Source organism: Sus scrofa, chromosome 17, assembly GCF_000003025.6.
Source record: "Sus scrofa isolate TJ Tabasco breed Duroc chromosome 17, Sscrofa11.1, whole genome shotgun sequence".
NCBI classification, from domain to species: domain Eukaryota; kingdom Metazoa; phylum Chordata; class Mammalia; order Artiodactyla; family Suidae; genus Sus; species Sus scrofa.
In genome coordinates this window covers 39,337,790-39,357,406 of record NC_010459.5, presented here as the reverse complement: position 1 = coordinate 39,357,406, position 19,617 = coordinate 39,337,790, and positions in this window count along the sequence as shown.

Sequence of the window (19,617 nt, the reverse complement as noted above, 5' to 3'; positions counted from 1 at the left end):
TCTAGGAGTTCTCTGGTGGCACAGTGGGTTAAGGATCTGAAGTTGTCACTGCTGTGGCTCAGGCCACAGCTGTGATGTGGATTTAATCCATGGCCCCAGAACTACTGCATGCGGTGAAGGTGGCCAAAAAATAAAATAAAGAACTCTAAGAGTCAACATGATCCAAGAATAGAATGTACCACCTTGGGAGTGATGAACTCCTTGCCTATATATGTATATATGTGTGTGTGTGTTTATTTTATGGCCACACAGGTGGCATGTGGAAGTTTTTGGGCCAGGGGTTGAATATGAGCCACAGCTGTGGCAACACTGGATCCTCTAAGCCACTGCACCAGGCTAGGGATCAAACCCACACCTCCGCAGCAACCCAAGTTGCTGCAGTGACAATGCCAGATCTTTCACCTGATGCACCACCAAAAGGAAAAAAAAACCTCCCCCAATAAAAGCATTTAAAGAAAGACTGAATCTTCAATTGGAGACTGAACCAGGAATCAGATGGCCCTTCAAGCTGAAAAGGGAGCAAGTTCCACTAGGAGGGGAAAGACAAAATCAAGGCTATGCTTCCAGTTTTACCGGGCTATATATATAGAAGAAATTGATATGAAAGGACCAGAAGCAGGGAGGACCAGTTAGGAACCACTGCAGGGGTCCAGAAGGTAAGAGAATGGGTTGGGTATCAGTGGGAATGGAAAGCCAAGGACAGGTGTATGGCAACAAGAGCATTAGCACTGAGCTGGAAGTCAGGAGTTACAGGTTCTTGTCCTGCCTCTGCCATTAATTTATTGTGGGGTCTGGGGACTGCCTTTCCTTTCTGGACTTAAGTTTCCCATTGTGAAATGCAGAATAATCTCCAAGTCCCTTCCAACCCTAAGATCTGTTTATGGGGAAGAATAACTAGGCTAATATATTAAGCTGCCTTTATAAACTTCAAAGTAACAATATTGCTGGTCTCATGCTATCATTATTATTACGAAGGTCGCCTCCCTAGGACTTGGTGACTAGATTGGTAGAAGGGGACAAGAAGGAGTCAATGGACTGTATCTGTAGGGGTGGGGGAATGTGAGAAAGACCTCTGATCTTTGAGGAGGGTCAGCTAACCTCTCTGCTCCTCCCCCAAGATCTGTGAAGACCGTGTTCTACGTGCTGTCACCTGGTGAACTGCTTCCTCATTCCTTCAAGCCACACCTCATACTTGGCTAAAGGAAGCAATCAGTTCTAGGAAAAGATAGACTCTGTCCCCCTCCTTTTAAGGTTCCCAAATGACACCAGGGGTGGTTCTTTCCTTAAATAATAAGTATCATCAATTCATTTGAAAACAGCCAGTATTCTGGAGCACTATGTGCTAAGCATTTTACTTACATAGTTTTCTCATCTTAGGAGGTGGCTATAATTATTATTCCCATTTTATAGATGAGGACACTGGCTCACAGAGATGTGTAATTTTCCCACAGTTGCATAGTTTATGAGGGGGATTATCATACAAGTCTGTGTGATGTCAAGGCTGCATTCCTAAAGGCTTCTAGCATTTTATTATGTATTTTTACAACAACTTAGGAACAGTACAAGATCAGTATGGTCTCTAGTTTACAGCTGGGGAATCTGAAGCTCAAAGAGGTTAAATTATATCACTTAGACAAGTTAATAAAGTTTTTCAAAGTACAGTTCTCACTCTTTGCTATTCTCTGTTCCTCTCTTATGAGCCAGCAGTGCTTTCCTCCTTCCCCTGTAACTTCCAGGACCTCCTCAGTCCTTCTAGGCCTGATGGGTGGGGACTTGACAAACCCACTTAAGAGAAGGACTTTTGGAGTTCCCATCATGGCACAGCGGACAAATACAACTGGGAGCCATGAGGTTATGGGTTCAATTCCTGGCCTCACTCAGTGGGTTAAGGATCTGGCATTGCTATGGCTGTGGCGTAGGCTGGGAGCTGTACCTTTGATTCCTTTGACCCCTAGCTCAGGAACCTCCGTATGCCACGGGTGTGGCTCTAAAAAAAAAAAAAAAGGACTTTTACTTGTCCTTTTCCTGGGGCAGGGGCAGGAGAAGGGAAGGATTTCTGAAAGGCAAAAGTTAATTCCCACCTCCTCCCACCCCACCACAGTGCACACACAACCCAGCCTCAAGGTGACAGTACTGAAGGCTTACAGAGTGAGTCATGCGGAGCTGACCAGCCAGTCACTGGACCAGCCAGTCACTGGAGCACCAGGTGCTAAGCTTAGGTTAGAGGGCTGTAAAAGTAGGCCAAGCGTTCTCATCCCCAGCAGCACGGCCCAACTCATCTCATCTCCAAACTCTGAAACATTTAAAGGACACTATGCAAGGCCTGGGGACAGAGGGGACCCATGACAAAAAAGAATGCATTCCCACCCTTGGGAGGGGGAAAAGACAGTGAGTACAAAATAGTGTCTACTTATAAAGAGTGATGGGGGCACCTGGTGATTAATTCCAAGGAGAGAAGTTCACGAAGGAGTTGAGATCAGAGTAGAGTCTCAAAGGATGAACTGAACATGCCGAGGCAGAGGGCCACTCCAGGCTGCAAGAAGCCCTAAAGCTTAGATATTTGCACACCATCTAGCAGGAAATAAGGAAGCACAGAGTGCACTATGGCTTTGGAGAAAGCTGAGTTTAAATCCTGGCCAAGTCACTTCTCAGCTGTGTGACCCTGGACAAGTTACTTAACTCCTCTGGTAGAGATATTATTGTCTCCGATTATTTGTTCTCCCCCTGCTTCCCAGTAAGATTACACATTCTAGCCAGTTGCCATGTGACTCCAGAGGAAGGAGTACACTTCCCCAGAGCAATGTCAGCCTTGATCACATGACTTACTTTGGCCAGTGGAATTTGAGTTGGACAGCGGTATGCCAGAAACTTGAAGAGTATGTGTCAATCTAAAATCTAACTCTTGGGAATTCCCGTTGTGGCGCAGTGTAAACAAATCCAACTAGGAACTGTGAGGTTGCAGGTTCGATCCCTGGCCTCGCTCAGTGGGTTAAGGATCTGGCGTTGCTGTGGCTGTGGTGTAAGCTGGCAGCTGTAGCTCTGATTTTACCCCTAGCCTGGGCACCTCCACATGCTGTGGGTGTGGCCCTAAAAAGCGAAAAATTAAAAATTAAAAAAGAATAAAATCTAACTCTTTTATCTCTGCCACCAGAATGACATGACCTGGATGTGGGCTATGTCTTCAGCCTGGATCTTAGAGGGAAAAGACACAGAGAGCAGAGCTGTAGCCAACCCACAGCTACCCCACAGCCACTGAGAGTTGGGGACTGTTTGTTATCACATCATAATGTAGCATAACCTAGTGATTTTTAGTACTTACCTCACAGAACTGTTGTGAAGATTAAGATGATCTTGTGAAAAATATATAATTATTTCATCAGAAATTTGCATTAGAAAGTGATTGCTGCCCACACATATATAGACATTTGACATACAACAGAAATTACATTTGCAAAAGAATAGCAAAGGATGGTGTCACAGGTTAAATAGTATCCCCCCCCCATTCATGTCTATCTAGAACCTCAAAATATGAGCTCATTGGAAACAGGATCTTTATACATGTAATTAGTCAAGAAGCTCAAGATTAACCTAACCTGGATTTAGAGTATGCCCTAAATCCAATGGCTGGTGTCCAATAAGAAAAGGAGAAGACACAGAGAAACACAGAGAAGAAGGCAATGTAAAGATGGAGGCAGGAGTTCCTGTTGTGGCACAGTGGAAACGAATCTGACTAGGAACCAAGAGGCTGCAGGTTCAATTCCTGGCCTCGCTCAGCAGGTTAAGGATCCGGTGTTTCCGTGAGCTATGGTGTAGGTCGCAGACATGGCTCGGATCTGGTGCTGCTGTGGCTCTGGCGTAGGCCGGCAGCTACAACTCCGATTAGACCCCTAACCTGGGAACCTCCATATGCCACAGGTGCATCCCTAAAAAGGAAAAAAAAAAAAAAAAGATGGAGGCAGAATTTGCAGATGGACCTAGAGATTATCATACTAAGTGAAGTAAATCACAAAGACAAAGACAATACAATATCACGTATATGTGGAATCTAAAATACAACATAAATGAACATATCTTTGAAACAGAAATAGACTCACAGAAATAGGGAACAGACTTGTGGTTGCCAAGGGCGGGGGAGTTGGGAAGGATTGGGAATTGGGGACTAGCAGATGCAAACTATTACATATAGGATAGATAAACAACAAGGTCCTATTGCATAGCACAGGGAACTATATTCAACATCCTGGGATAAACTGTTATAGAAAAGACATGAAAAAGTATTTAACATGTATAACAAAAACATTTTGCTGTGTAGCAGAAATTAACACAACATTGTAAATCAACTATACTTCAATTAAAAAAAAAAAAAAACCATGGAGGCAGAGACTAGTGTGATGTGTCTACAAGCCAAGGAACACCAAGGATTGCTGGCAACCGCCTGAAGCTAGGAGAAAGGCAGGGGATGTTTTCTCCCTCATAGTCTCCAGAAGGAACCAATTCTGACGACACCTTGTTTTGGACTTCTGGCCCCTTTGAGAGAATAAATTTGTTGTTTTAAGCTGCACAGTTTGTGGTAATTTGTTATGACAGCCCTAGGAAATTAATACAGATGGATTACTTTTAAAATGATACTGAACAATTGGTCATTCATTTGGAAAAAATAAAACTGGATTCCTACCTCATAGCATATGCAAAAATAACCTTCTGTTGGATGAAAGATCTAAATTCAAAAAGTAAACCCTTAGCATTTTTTAGAAGTAACTAAAGAAGATCATTATTAGGACCTCAGCATAGAGAATAATTTTTTACTTTTTCTTTTTTTGTCTTTTTAGGGCTGCACCCGTGGCACATGGAGGTTCCCAGGCTAGGGGGCAAATCAGAGCTACAGCTGCCAGTCTACACCACAGCCACAGCAATGCTAGATCTGAGCCTCATCTGAGACCTATGCCACAGTTTGTGGCAACACTGGATCCTTTAACCCACTGAGCAAGGCCAGGGATCAAACCCACACCCTAATGGTTACTAGTCAGGTTCTTAACCTGCTGAACCACAACAAGAACTCCGAGAAGAATTTGTTAAACAAGACATAAAAATCACAAATTGTATTATTCTGGGTTCTCCACAGAAAAAAACCCAATAGAATATATATCCTATATAGCTATGTCTAGATAGATAGATAAATAGATAGATAGATAGATAGATAGATAGATAGATAGATAGATAGATAGATAGATAATAAGGAATTGATTTGTGTGGTTATGGAGCCTGAGAAGTCCCAAGATCTGCAGTTGACACACTGGAGACCCAAGAGAGTCACCAGTGTAAATTCCAAGTCTCAGTCCAAAAGCTTGAAGATAGGCAGGGAGAGCAAATTCTCCCTTACTCCACTTTTTGTTCTATTCAAGCCTTCAGGGAACTGGGTGAGGCCCACTCACTTTGGGTGGGGCAATCTGCTTTATTCAGTCAACCAATTCAGATGTTAATCTCAGAGTTCCTGCTGTGGCTCAGCTGGTTAAGAACCCAACTAGTATCCGTGAGGATGTGGGTTTGGTCCCTGGTCCCAGTCAGTGGGTCCCAGGCATCTGCTGTGGTGTAGGTCGCAGACATGGCTTGGATCTGGTGTTGCTGTGGCTGTGGTATAGGCCGGCAGCTGTAGCTCCAATTCAGTCCCTAGCCTGGGAACTTCCATATGCCACAGATGTGGCCAAAAAAAGAAAAAAAAAAAAAAAAAAAAAAAAGGGAAAGGATAATAAACTCATTGAGAGAAAATCTCTGCAATGTTTTGGCTGACACAGTATAAGAATCCAGGAGTTCCCTGGTGGCTCAGTGGGTCAAGGATTGGGCGCTGTCACTGCTGTGGTAAAGTTTCCATCCCTGGCCAGGGAAATTCCACAGGCCACAGGCATGGCCCCATCCCTGCCCCCAAAAGTGCAGTGAAACACTAATTCAGTTTGGCAAAGACAAATGTCTTATAACACCAAGAAATGGTGAAGATGTAGGAAATTGGACTCATTCCCTGATGGTAGGACTAACTGGACTTTGGTGTACCCTTTCAAGAGACTGTAACAAATCACCACAAACTTGGTGGCTTAGGAGTTCCCGTCATGGTTCAGTGGTAAGGAACCTGACTAGTATCTATGACGATACAAGTTCAGTCCCTGGCCTCGCTCAGTGGATTAAAGGATCCAGCGTTGCTCTGAGCTGTGGTATAGGATCACAGATGTGGCTCAGATTTGGGGTTGCTATGGCTGTGGCATAGGCCAGCAGCTGCAGCTCTGATTCAGCCGGTAGCCTGGGAACTTCCATATGCTGAGGGCTTGGCCCTAGTAGAAAAAAACAACAAACAAACTTGGTTGCTTTAAACAACACACATTTACTTCCACACATTTCTGAAGGCATAAGATCCTAAATCAATATCACTAGGCCAGGCTCTCTCCAGAGGCTATAGAGGAGAATCTGTCCCTCACCTCTCCCAGCTTCCCACGTCTTCACATTCCTTGGCTTGTAACTGCGTCACTCTAATCTCTTTCTCCGTAGTTACTTTTCCTTTTCTTACATGATAGTCAAATCTCTCTCTGCTTCTCTGATAAGAATTGCAGAAAGAAAAAAAGAGAGAGAGAGAAGAAGAAGAAAGAAAGAGAAGAATTGTATTTAGGGCCCACCTCACAATCCAGAATAATCTCTCCATCAGTGAGCCTTAACTTAATCACACCAGCAAAATCTTTGCCATATCAATTAACAGGTTCCAGAGATTAGGACCTGATAATTTTGGGGTAGGGGAGTGAGGAATGCATTATAGATTGAATGCAATACTGATAGTAACTTGTTGCTAATGTTCTTAGCAACATTACTCACAGTAGGCAAAAGGTGGAAACAACCCACGTGTCCATGAATAAATGAATAAAATACATGTGGCATAGCCATACAATGGAATATTATTCAGCCTTAAGAAGGAAGGAAATTCTGATACAGGCTACAACATGGATGAGCCTTGAAAACATTGTGCTAAGTGAAAGAAGCCAGAAACAAAAGGATACAGAGTGTATGCTTCCACTTACATGAGGTCTCTAGAACAGGCAAATTAATAGAGACTAAAAAGTAGAATAGAGGTTACCGGAGACTGGGAGGGAGGTAGTTACTGTTTAATGGGTACAGAATTTCAGTGTGGGATGATAAAGACAATCTAGAAATAGTGGCTACACAACATCATGAATGTACTTAATGTCCCTGAATTGTATGCCTAAAAATAGCTAAAATAGTAAATTTTATGTTATGTATATTTTGCCACAATAAAAATAACAATTTGTATTCATTTAGAAAACTAAGCAGAATGAAAAAATATATATAAGTAATGATATTTATTTCTTAGCTTATTAAGAATAATTATAACCAATTTCCTTTCAGATATTCTGGGATTGCTGGATTTGTTTAGGATTCACCTACTGTGTCACTAATACCATCCTCCCACATAACCCCAGTCACTTTGAATATGATGCATTAATTGATCACACCTTTGGAAGGGAAAGAGCAAATGACAGGCAAATGTTCTTGGGGGTAAAATGGGAGAGTCAAAATATCATTTTATGGTCAGGTATAAACTCACATGGGATTTATGTCAGAGGGACATCAGTTCTCTGCTTCTAGTGAAGACAATCAGCAGATACTGCAACAGGAAAGACTTGGATTAGATATCAGGCGTCTGCTCAGCAAGCAGAATGAGAGGATGGGACCAGTCATTCCTAAGAACCCTCCAGCTCTAACAGTACGTGGCTCTGTTGCTAAAAGGTGAATAGGAGGAATTCACATTTGCCCAGTGCCTGTGGCTTATGAGGCCCTGTGCCAAGAGCTTTTTAGCATTAGCTTATTCACAATGACTCTCCACCTCTCTGTGGTTGGGACTGCTCCCCCCATTTTATATACAAGGAAATAAGGGCTCAGATAACTTACATAACTCACTCTAAGTCCCAGAGCTAGGAGGTAGCCTAGATGAGAACCAAGGCCAGGGTCATCTGACTCCAAAGCCTTCTGCTCCCCAGGAGGCTATGAATGCAGTCTTCTTTTGTGGAGATATTTAGGACAAGGAGAGGGCTGATTCTGGGCTATACACATCCTCGAAAGCAGGAGCCTGAAATTACCTGTTAAGATTCTTTGGAGCTGCTTCTCTCATCATTAAGTCAAGTTCCCAGTGGCAGAGGTGCTAATCCTGCCATTCTCCATAAGTTTGGCTAGAAACTGCCGATGATCTTCAACGAGTGAACACTTTAGGAGTGTTCACCTGCCTTGTAAATTTCTGAAGCATCCATCTCCCAGGTGAAGTGGTTGCAGCCCCAGGAGAAGGAGACGACAGTCCCTTTTGGCAGAGGTGCAACTCTCTGTCTTTGGAGCTCTCTGACCTAGAATGAGCAGAACACAAACCAAACCAAGTTACAATGTAAAGCAGACTGATGTGGGTGACAGATCTCACATATGGATTTTATCAGAGAACATGTTGGAATAATTTCCCATCAGTGCCTGGTCTTCTGGCCTCCAGTCCATTCTATACCTCAGTGGCCTGATTAAATATCCTAAAGCACAGCTCCAACAAGGGCCCTCTCCAGCTCAAGAGACAAGTCCAAACTCCTTAGCTTGTTTTCTGAGGTTCTGCCTAGTGTGTCTCAACCTCTGCTTCCTACCAAGCTGAAAAGATCCCTACCCTAATCGCTACTCCTCCTATGTGCCCAACCTTCTCCTATGGCTGCGACAGCCATGCCTGGTTCTAATTTCCCTTCTTCGGGTAATAATCTCCCCCTTTTCTTTAGATAACTCTTTCTTCCTCACTCATACACAGAACTCTGTATCCTCCAATGGGAATCTATTTTCCTGGCCACAAGGATTAATTCAAGGTTGGGTACGTAGTCTAAACTGACCCCATTACAATCTTCTCTGAGACTTTCCTGCTGTAGGTGACAGTGAAAGATGTCTTGCTTTCCTCTGATCTCCCATAAGTCTCACCTGGACCTTTCTTAGGATGCCTAGCACATTCTGACTTAAATTATGATTATTCTTTTTTTTTTTGCCTTCTCTGGGGCTGCTCCCACAGCATATGGAGTTCCCAGGCTAGGGGTCTAATCGGAGCTGTAGCCACCAGCCTACACCAGAGCTACAGCAACACAGGATCCGAGCTGCGTCTGCAACCTACACCTCAGTGCATGGCAACATCGGATTGTTAACCCACTGAGCAAGGCCAGGGATCGAACCCGCAACCTCATGGTTCCTAGTCGGATTCATTAACCACTGAGCCACGACGGGAACTCCAAATTACGATTATTCTCATACCCTCTGTGAGATTGTCTCGGACCCTGGTTTCTCCAAGTTCTCCACTTTTTGTTTAAGTGTTCAATTTTTCCAGACATTTATTTCTGACTGCCTTTTACATGCAGAATTGTGTTATTCTCGGGGGATACAGCACTGGATAAGACTCAGTCCCTTGTTAAATGGATGAATGAATGAATGAAAATGCTTCTCTGTACCTCACCCAGCTTATCACAGGGGATTTGAGCAGTAGAAAATAGTAGATATAAAGTCCAAAGTTGTTAGCCTTGCATTCAAAACCTTCTACAGTCTGATTCTAATTTTGTCTCCCCTGCACTCACTATTAGCTCCAGCCAAACTGAACTGTTGTCCTAGAAAAGCCCGAGATGTCCCCACCTGTGTGCACTTATCCCTGCAGTTCTTCCACTGTTACTTTTCCTGTTTTTCTCTTTCATTCCTACATTCCTCTTTCCCTCGTCCCATTTCACCCTTTTCCTTTCTCACTTACCTCTTCTCCTTTCTACTTTCCCTCCTTCGCCATCTCCCCCTTCCTTTTTCCTTCCTCTTGTCTCTCCCTGAGCTCTCTTTCAACACTTCCCTTCCTCCCACCCTTACCTCAATTTTCCCCTCTCTTTTATTTCCTGACCCCCTTATCCTGCTCTGTGCACTGGGAGCAAAATATGTACTAAAACAAAACTAAATCAAACAGCTTCCAGATCTCATCACAAGTGAGCTCTCAAAATGGGGTGGAAATGAGAGGTGGGGGGATCCTGGCGGCAGAGAAGAGGCTGCCCGTGAATCTGAGAAGAGCCTTGTGTCAGTTACCCACATCCAACCTGCCCCCAACTCTTCCTTTTCCTCCCTATGATCACAAAATTTTGAAAAATCTGAACTGTAAAAATCCTTGATATTCATTTACTCTGCCCCCATAAGTTTGCTGCTGGGAAAGTGAGGCACAGCTAGAGAAAAGGAAAGCAACTAGCTATTGCCACCCAGCAAGACAATGGCTCAGCAGGAACTAGAGGCCTAGACCTCCTGATCCCAGACCAGTGATCCTTTCCAGCTACTCCACACTACCTTCCTTCCTTTAGTCACTAGTCCTTCTCCTTGATTCCTACCCACTAAGTTGGAGGTTACATCTAAAGATTCCCAAGCTGCCTACCCTTCATTCACCTAACACCCCCAAGTGAGTGTAGGGTCCAGTGAAATGGGGACAGAAGGGACAAACCACATCAGAAGGGCCGGCCCTAAAGCCTTGGTATTTGGCAGTGGTGGAGTGGTGAAAGTGTTCCTCTGGCCTGCAGGGGGACCAGTCTCCTCTTTGGAGAGCTCCGTTAGAAGCAGTCTCTGTGGAGTTAAGGGATGGGCCACTCTGTTTCAGCATGCCATCCTGGCAGGACCCCTCATTGCCATCCCAGCCTAGCCAGCTGCCTGGATGACCTACCTCACCCTGCCAGCCGTGGACTTGAACAGAGGCCACCCAGGCGCAGGATGGTCCACGACTGCCAGTGGAGGCAGCTAGAGACAAGGGGGAGTGAAGTGTTTCCAGCGGCTCCACTTTCAGTCCTGCTCCTCTGCTCCACAAAGGGCCACTGTCTAAGCACAGAGGGACTCTGGAGAGAGGCCTCCCAAGGTGCTCGGCAACAGGGCTGGGTTTCATCACACTGGGCCTCCAGGCCAAGTAAACATCAGTGTAGGAACAGACCCAGCAGTTTCTGCAGACAGGCTCCTGGCTCGGGGCAGCCTCAGTGGCATCTTCACCCAGGGCTTCCCTGAGACAATAAGGGAATGCCAAGTTCACTTACCCAATTTTCTCCAGAAATGGAGAGTCAGGATGAGGAACTGGCTCTATCCTATGCCACTTCCCATTCTTCAAGGAGCAGAGCACCATCCTACCCCCCTCTTAAGAAGCAGACATTTTAGAAGAAATGTTTAAATTAGTTCAAAGGGAAAATAGAGCTAGCTCAGTGAGCTTGAGTGATCAAGAAAGTCTTCTTAGAGGAAGTGTGATTTGGGTGTGATTCTGCCTCGGTGTGTAGGTAGAATCTCTATAAATGAATGGGAAGGAGAAAAGCATCTCAGACAGAGAGCACAGAACTGGTAAGTTGTGGTGTCTGGAAAGCAGGAGTATTTGGGGTCAACGAAGATACCTATTAGGCTAGAGTAAAGAATTCACATGAGGAGTTCCCATTGTGGCTTAGGGGAAGCAAACCCGAATAGTATCTATGAGGATGTGGGTTCAATCCCTGGCCTCACTAAGTGGGTCAAGGATCGGGTATTGCCACAAGCTGCAGCATAGGTTGCAGATGCAGCTTGGAACTGGCGTTGCTGTGGCTGTGGTGTAGGCCAGCACCTGCAGCTCCAATTTGACCCCTAACCTGGGAACTTTCATATGCTGAAGCTGCATCCCTAAAAAAAAAGTAAAAAAAAAAAAAAAGAATATATGTATAAGACTTTGCCTATAGCAGAAATTAGCACAATGTAAATCAACTCTACATATGACACAGGTGTGGCCCTAAAAAGAAAAAAAAGAGAAAAGAAACGAAGGCCGGATGTTTGGAAGGGAACTAAACCACAACTAGTCTTAACAGCCATGTTGAGGGATCCCTATAGTTTCCAACAGAGCAGTGATGGGGTTCTGAAAGCAGAATTTTGGAAGCATAGCCTTCAGATCTTATGAAGGAGGCCCTAAGTTGAGCCTCAATCCTCTTGGGCTGGTTATGGCCTCTCTCTGGGACTTGCTTTCTTCATCTTTTTCGTCTTTTTTTCTTTTTAGGGCTGTGCTTGCAGCATATGGAGGTTCCCAGGCTAGGGGTCAAATCAGAGCTCCAGCTGCTGGCCTATGCCACAGTCACAGCAACACGGGATCCAAGCTGCGTCTGGGACCTACACCACAGCTCACTATCCAAATACTAGTTGGATTTGTTTCCGCTGAGCCACGATGGGAACTCCTGATTTCTTCATCTTTAAATTAAAAGGATAGTATCAGGAGTTCCCATCGTGGCTCAGTGGTCAACGAATCTGACTAGGAACCATGAGGTTGTGGGTTCAATCCCTGGCCTCGCTCAGTGGGTTAAGGATCCGGCATTGCCATGGGCTGTGGTGTAGGTCACAGACATAGCTCAGATCTGGCATTGCTGTGGCTCTGGCATAGGCGAGCAGCTACAGCTCTGATTGGACCCCTAGCCTAGGAATCTCCATATGCCATGGGTGCGGCCTTAAAGAAAAGAAAAGACAAAAAATTTAAAAATTAAAAATAAATAAAAGGGTTATATCGGAGAATCTGGAAGCCTTTCCATTTCTAAAATGCAAGGATTCTCTAATGGGGCAAGACGGACTATACAAAATGAAGGGAGGAGAGGTTGTGACCACACCCCAGATAACTCTAGGCTACATTTCTGCAGTGAATCATCTGCTTAGAGTTGTGGAATGACCACCACCACCACCCCTGCTAGGCACTATGCTAAGAAGTCCTTCTTTTTTTTTTTTTCGGCTGCCCTCATGGCATACGGAATTTCCTGGCTCAAGGCCAAACCCATGTCACAGCAGTGAAAACACTGGATCCTTAACCCACTAAGCCACCAGGGAACTCCAGTAGTTTCTCTTTTATAAAACTTCATTTTTGTGGACAGGAAATCCATGTACATACTGCAAAATTTAAGTCATAAAAAGATATGTATGGTAAAAATAAATTTCCCTCCTTCTCCTCTTTCCAGCCACACATTTCTTCTCCCACGGTACTTGAGTATCCTTTCAGAGATAACCCATGCATTTACAAAGATTCTATAGATTCTTTTTATTTATGCAAATGGGAGCATACTAGATATACTGTTTTGCACTTTTTTTTTTTTTAAACCCACGGAGTGAGGCCAGAGACTGAATCCGCATACTTGTGGATACCAGTCAGGTTCTTAACCTTCTGAGCCACAACAGGAATTCCCACTTTGCTTTTAAACTTGAAAATTCTGGAGATTTTTTCATATGAGTCTACAAAGAGCTGCCTAATTCTTTGTATGGCAGGACCATGATTTATTAAACCAGTCCCCTATGGATAGATATTTAGGATGTTTCTTTTCTATTATAAACAACAAATCAGGGAGTTCCCATTGTGGCACAGTGGAAATGAATCCGATTAGTATCCTTGAGGATTCAGGTTCAATCCCTGGCCTCACTCAGTGGGTCCGGGATCCAGCATTGCTGTGAGCTGTGGTGAGGTTGCAGATATGGCTCGGATCCTGTGTTGAGGTAGCTGTGGCACAGCAGAAGCTGTAGCTCCAATCTGACCCCTAGCCTGAGAACTTCCATATGCTGCCGGTGTGTCTCTAAAAAGCAAAACAAAAACAATGCTTCAGTGAATATCTTGACCATACATCATCCAGCATATGCTGGAATAGGTCTATAGGAGACATTCCTAGAATTGAAATTATGCGCTAAGTTCTTTGTATTACCTAATACTCCTAACAACAGTTTAAAGTGATCAGAGTTTCCATATGGCTCAGTGGTGAGCGAACCCAAATAGCATCCATGAGGACATGGGTTCCATCCCTGGCCTCGCTCAGTGGGTTGTAGGGCTCTGCCATTGCTGTGAGCTGTGGTGTAGGTCACAGACGCAGCTGGGATCTGGCGTTGCTGTGGCTGTGGCATAGGCCGGCGGCTATAGCTCCCATTGGAGCCCTGGCCTGGAAGCCTCCATGTGCCGTGGGTGCAGCCCTAAACAGACAAAAAGTCCAAAATGTCCAAAAAAAAAAAAAAAATCACAGTTTAAAGTGATCATAATTACACTGACTATGCAAGTGAGAAAACTGAGGCTCAGATTCATTGACTTGTACAAAGTCACACATTCTACTCAGCCTGACACCAGAGCTAACACACTCAATCTTTCCACTAGTGGTTCTCAAACTTTAGCACACGTGAATGTCACTGAGGGCCTGTTAAAACATAGATGATTGTGCCTACCATAAGAGTTTCTGATTAAGTTCATCTATGGTAAAGCCCAAGAATTTTCATTTCTAACAAGTTCCTGGGTGATCACTCTTTGAGAACCACTGTACTGTACTAGCTCTTCCACCTTCAGCTGTGCAGGTCGTCAGAAAAAGAAAGCAGCTGGTAGGTACACAGTTCCTGGCCTTGACAGGACCAGGGTTAAGAGGCACAGGAAAGGATTCCTGGAGCCCATGTATCTAAGTTGCATGAGGGCCCTGAGCAGTGCCTGGCTGGCACATAGTGTTCAGTAAATACTTGTTGAATGAATGAATAAGTAAATGAGGTACAACTACTCCATACAACTTGTTGCTGCCTCTTTTCCCAGTCCCTGCCGTGGGGAAGCTTCACCACCCACACTGGCTGAGATCCAGCTGCATGTTGTGAGAACCTGATATGGACTGAATGTTTGTGTCCACTCCCCACCCCTTCAATTCCTATGTTGAAGCCTAACCCCCAATGTAATGATATTTGGAGGTAGCACCTTAGGAGATAACTAGGTTTAGAGGAAGTTTTGCAGGTTAGGCTGGCATGCTGGGATTAGCATCCTCATAAGAAGAGGAAGATGGAGTTCCTGTTGTGGTGCAGTGGGTTAAGAATCCGACTGCAGTGGCTGAAGTTGCTGCAAAGATGAAGGTTGGATCCCTGGCCCAGCACAGTCGGTTAAAGGATCTGGCATTGCAGCTTGGATTCAGTCCAAGACCCAGGAACTACCATATGCCGTGGGTTTGGCCACTAAAAAAAAAAAAAAAAAAACAGAGGAAGAATCCAGAGTTTTCTCTCTTTCTCCATCATTGGAGGACAGTGAGAAAGCAGTTGTCAGCAGGCCAGGAAAAGGACTTCATTGGGAGCTGAATCCACCAGCACCTTGATTTTGAACTTTCCAACCTCCAGAATTTGAGAAATAAATATTTGTTGTTTAAGACCTCAGTCCATGGTATTTTGTTATAGCAGCCCAAGCCGACTAAGAGCCCTTGAGAGTAGAGCTGTTTATTTCCTCCTATTCCTTCCTTGGCTTATAATGAACTCAAAGAGGCCACTAGGGCTATCTTATTAATAGAAAGGCAATGTCTCAGAATGGTAGAGCTCGATCAAGATAAGCTAGTCCAGTGCTCTCATTTATTATTATTAATAGCAACAGCTATAAGTCATAACACACCTATGCACTCGACATGCTTACTTTTTTTTAAAATTTAATTCCCTCTAATCTAATTCCCTGTATTTCCTTTCCCTTTATTCTGGTACACACAGCCTCTCTTTCCATTCCATGCAGTTGATGTGGCCAGTACCTCTCTACACACACATACACAAACCATGGGAAAGATTTAAACTGGGGAGTTTGGGAGGAGACCTGAAGTCTGTGAAACACCCCTGCTGCACTGACAGAGACATCCCACAAACATGAGGGAACAAAGTTTTCAGGGTCATGCATTGTGGCACCCACACACCAGCCCACCTCTTCAAGGTGCTGACTCTTACAGAGATATATTCCTAAGGGGGTAGGGGGCTTGAGGACCCCCAAAGCTTCTTCCAACTTCTTCCTATGTGGCCTCAAGTCCTGCTCCTGCTGCCTCCCTCCCCCAATAGACCTCTGTCCTGGGCTCCCTTCCATGCTGGTGCCCTTGCCCTTGACTCCCCAAGGCCAGACTTAATAGCAGAAAATGTCTAGGCCCCAGGCCTGTGGTCAAGCAACACCTCAGAAGCCATTTGTCGGGCAGGCGGAGTGAAGGAGGTCATTAGGGAGAGAATTTCAGGGGCCATGTCAGATTCAGCTGGGCAGCAGTACTTCCGGCAGCAATCCGATTCAACTGACATTACTGAACGCCGAGGAGGCAGCCCTCAGGTAGTGGGGCAGGTGTAGCCAGGCAGAGATGCTGTCTGCCAAGCCGAGTCAGGCCAGGTGGTCAGGGAGGGGCAGTCAGGCCGTCTCAGTCATTAGAAAGCCGGCCCCTGAGTTAGCCTCAGACGGTCAGCCAGAATCAGCCAGCGCGCAAACGCAGCCAGGCAGCCCGGCAGATGTGGTCAGTCCACACATCAGGCGGCTGATCCCATCTGTCCCATGGCCAGTCAGGCGGACCCGCCAGGCACAGAGGCTGTGGGGAGGCTACCAGTCAGGGTAGTCAGCCTCGTCAGACAGCCAGGCAGCAGACCCGCAGGCCTGGGTGTGGTCAGAATCAGCTGGTCAGGCTCAGTCCCCAAGCCAGTTCGGCAGAGCTGGGGTCAAAACGCTGGCACAGAGAAACAGGTGAACTGGTCAGTCAGTCACAGAGGGCCTCAGTCAGATGCAGCTTGTTGAGCACAGATGGCGTCTGGTCAGTCAGATGCAGTTAGATCGACTCAGTCAGTCACGCCCTGTCAGGCTCAGAAGCCATCAGCCAGGTAAGGGTCAGGTAAGCTGTAGTCAGGCAGACAGATGACGCGGTCTTGGTCCATCAGGCACCTATGAAATCCGTGTTCAGTCAGACACGGCCAGACAGACGCAGATTATCAGGCATGATGGCGTCCGCAGTCAGCCAGACGCAGTCCGCGGATAACATGCAGTCTGTTCAGACTCTGAGAAAGTCAGTCAGAGCTCCCTGGGGACCGCAGAATCCGGGGACTGAGGCCAGGGCCCTCCTTCTGGGCGGAGCCTTCTTTGGGGGCGGGGCTTCGTCCCCGCTCTGGGCCGCCCTCCTTTCCCCTCCCAGTAGCCTCCGGGCGTTGCCTCGGCAGCCGCGGAGCCAGCTTCAATCACTCTTTCCCCGACCCGGGCCCCGCCTCGCCCCGCGCGCCGGCGGAGTGGAGACCCCGACCGGTTGTAGAGGGGTAGCGGAGTTGGTCAGGCCGTGCTTGGCTGGGCGGCAGAGGCTGTGGGTCGTCCCTTTTGTTATCGTCTTGTACAGACGGGGTTGCTTACACAGTGACAGAGACCCAGAAGCTCTGGATCGCGTGCTCCTCGCCAACCCTTCACTGCCCCTCAGGAGGAATCAAATTTTCCTAAGCAGAGGTGGTATAGAGAAGAGATAACAGCCCATGCAAAGTGGTGCTTAGGGTTCTCAAGCCTTAATAATGATTAGGGCCAACACTTACTTTGTACCAAGTGCTGTAATAACAGCTTCGTGTACAAAATTCACTTGAGCCTCACCATTTTCCTTTGAGGAAATAATGATTTCCTTTTCACATATGAGGAAACCGAAGCAAAGAAGTGTTGGTGACTTGACCAGACTCAGAAGGCTACAAGGTGTAGGAGTCAGGATTGAAACCCAGGCAGTTTAACTCCTGACATTGTCTCCTGGGCCCTCCACACACGAGCGGCCCTTTCCTTGTGACCTCTGAGGGCAGAGCATGAGCCCCCTTCAGCAGACCTCCCAGGTGAGCTTCAGGACACCTAACCTTGTGCTGGGCTTTGCAGCATAAGAGGCCTCTTGGAGTCTCTGCTTCAAGGATCAGAATAAGGAGCTACCAAAATCAGGAACCTGGCCAAACCAGGGGACAAACTATGGGTCTGTCTCATGCAGTTCAGAAAAAGGGGAAGCCTGTGAGATCAAAGAAGTCAGGGCCAAGACGCCACTGAATGTTGTTGTCTGGGGAATCCTATGAGCAGGGCCTCCGGCTTCAAGTTTAAAGATCTTTGAACAAATTCTAGCAATGTGAGACAGGAGTTAGAAACACATCACAAGTCATAAACTCAAATGCTTACAAGGGGCAGAAAGGTAATGAAGTCATGAAAACAAGCCAAGTGCCCAGCTCTCAACTTCTGCGTCTTGACTTCTGCCCACTGTGTCATCAGACATCTGCTGTCTCTAGCCTTCTGAGTAAAGTTAAAGTCAATTAACATTACATCTCAGTTTTTCCAACTGTATACTGGGAAGGAAAGTTGGCTTTATCTCACAAGGTGAAATTTTATAACAATTAAACATGTTTTTGTATGTAGAAAATATTTTGTGAGCTGCAACATACTCTGTAAAGAGGAGGGATGAAGAGGTTGACTGAATATCTGTTGTACATCGGCGACCTGGTCTATGGGTTCTGACAGCATTCCTCTGGCAGAGCTTGGCACCCATCTTGAACAGAAAATGAGAATGCCCTTCAGAAAGCATTCTTTTTTTTTTTTTTTTTTTTGTCTTTTTGTCTTTTGTTGTTGTTGCTGTTTCTTGGGCTGCTCCCGCGGCATATGGAGGTTCCCAGGCTAGGGGTTGAATCGGAGCTGTAGCCACCGGCCTACGCCAGAGCCACAGCAACGTGGGATCCGAGCCACGTCTGCAACCTACACCACAGCTCACGGCAACGCCGGATCATTAACCCACTGAGCAAGGGCAGGGACCCAACCCGCAACCTCATGGTTCCTAGTCGGATTCGTTAACCACTGCGCCACGACGGGAACTCCCAGAAAGCATTCTGACTTAACCTAGGTCACAAACTTCTGTGTGATGGAACCAGATTTAGAATTTAGGTCTAGGAGTTCCCACCATGGTATAGTGGGTTAAGAATCTGACTGCAGCAGCTCAGGTAGCTGTGGAGGCGAGGGTTCAATCCCTGGTCTGGCACAATTGTTAAAAGGATCTGGCATTGCTACAGCTATAGCATAAGTTGCGGCTGTGGCTCGGATTCAGTCCTTGGCCTGAGAACGTTCATATGTCACAGGTGCAGCCATTAAAAAAAAAAGAAGAAGAAGAAGAAGAAGAATTTAGGTCTGTCTGACTTTTAAGACCAGTCTTCTGCACTACTTGTTTTGCAAAGCATTGCCTGGGTCTCATTGGTTGCACTGAGATTATTTCAGGTGGAACTCAAATGAACATTTAACAATAGTTGTATGGTTTTCGCCATTTTCAGTTTTAGAGGAAGCTTATTGATACTGCAGAAGTCCTAAATTTCACATAGCCAGGATGTAGTGAGCTGAAAATATCCTCCCAAAGATATAGACATCTAATCTCTGGAACCTGTAGATATTATTTGGAAAGAGGATCTTTGAAGATGTGAGTAAATTAAGGATGCTAAGAAGAGGAGATCATCCAGGATTATCCAAGTGGGCACGAAATGCCTTATAAGAGGGAGGCAGAGAGAGAGAGGCAGACAGACACACAGAGAACAGAAGGAGATGATGCAACCTCAGAAGCAGAGATCAGAGTGGTGTGGCCACAAGTCAAGAAATACAGGCAGCCACAAGCTGGAAGAGGCAAGCATGGATTCTTCCTTACAGCCTCTGGAAGGAACATGGCCCTCTCAACATCCTCACATCAGCCCAGTAAAACTAATCTTGAATTACTGGCCTCTAGGACTCTGAGACAATGTATTTCTGTTGTTTTCAGCCTTGTGGTAATTTGCTGAATCAGCCACAGGAAACAAATATACAGGTATATATGTCTTCAA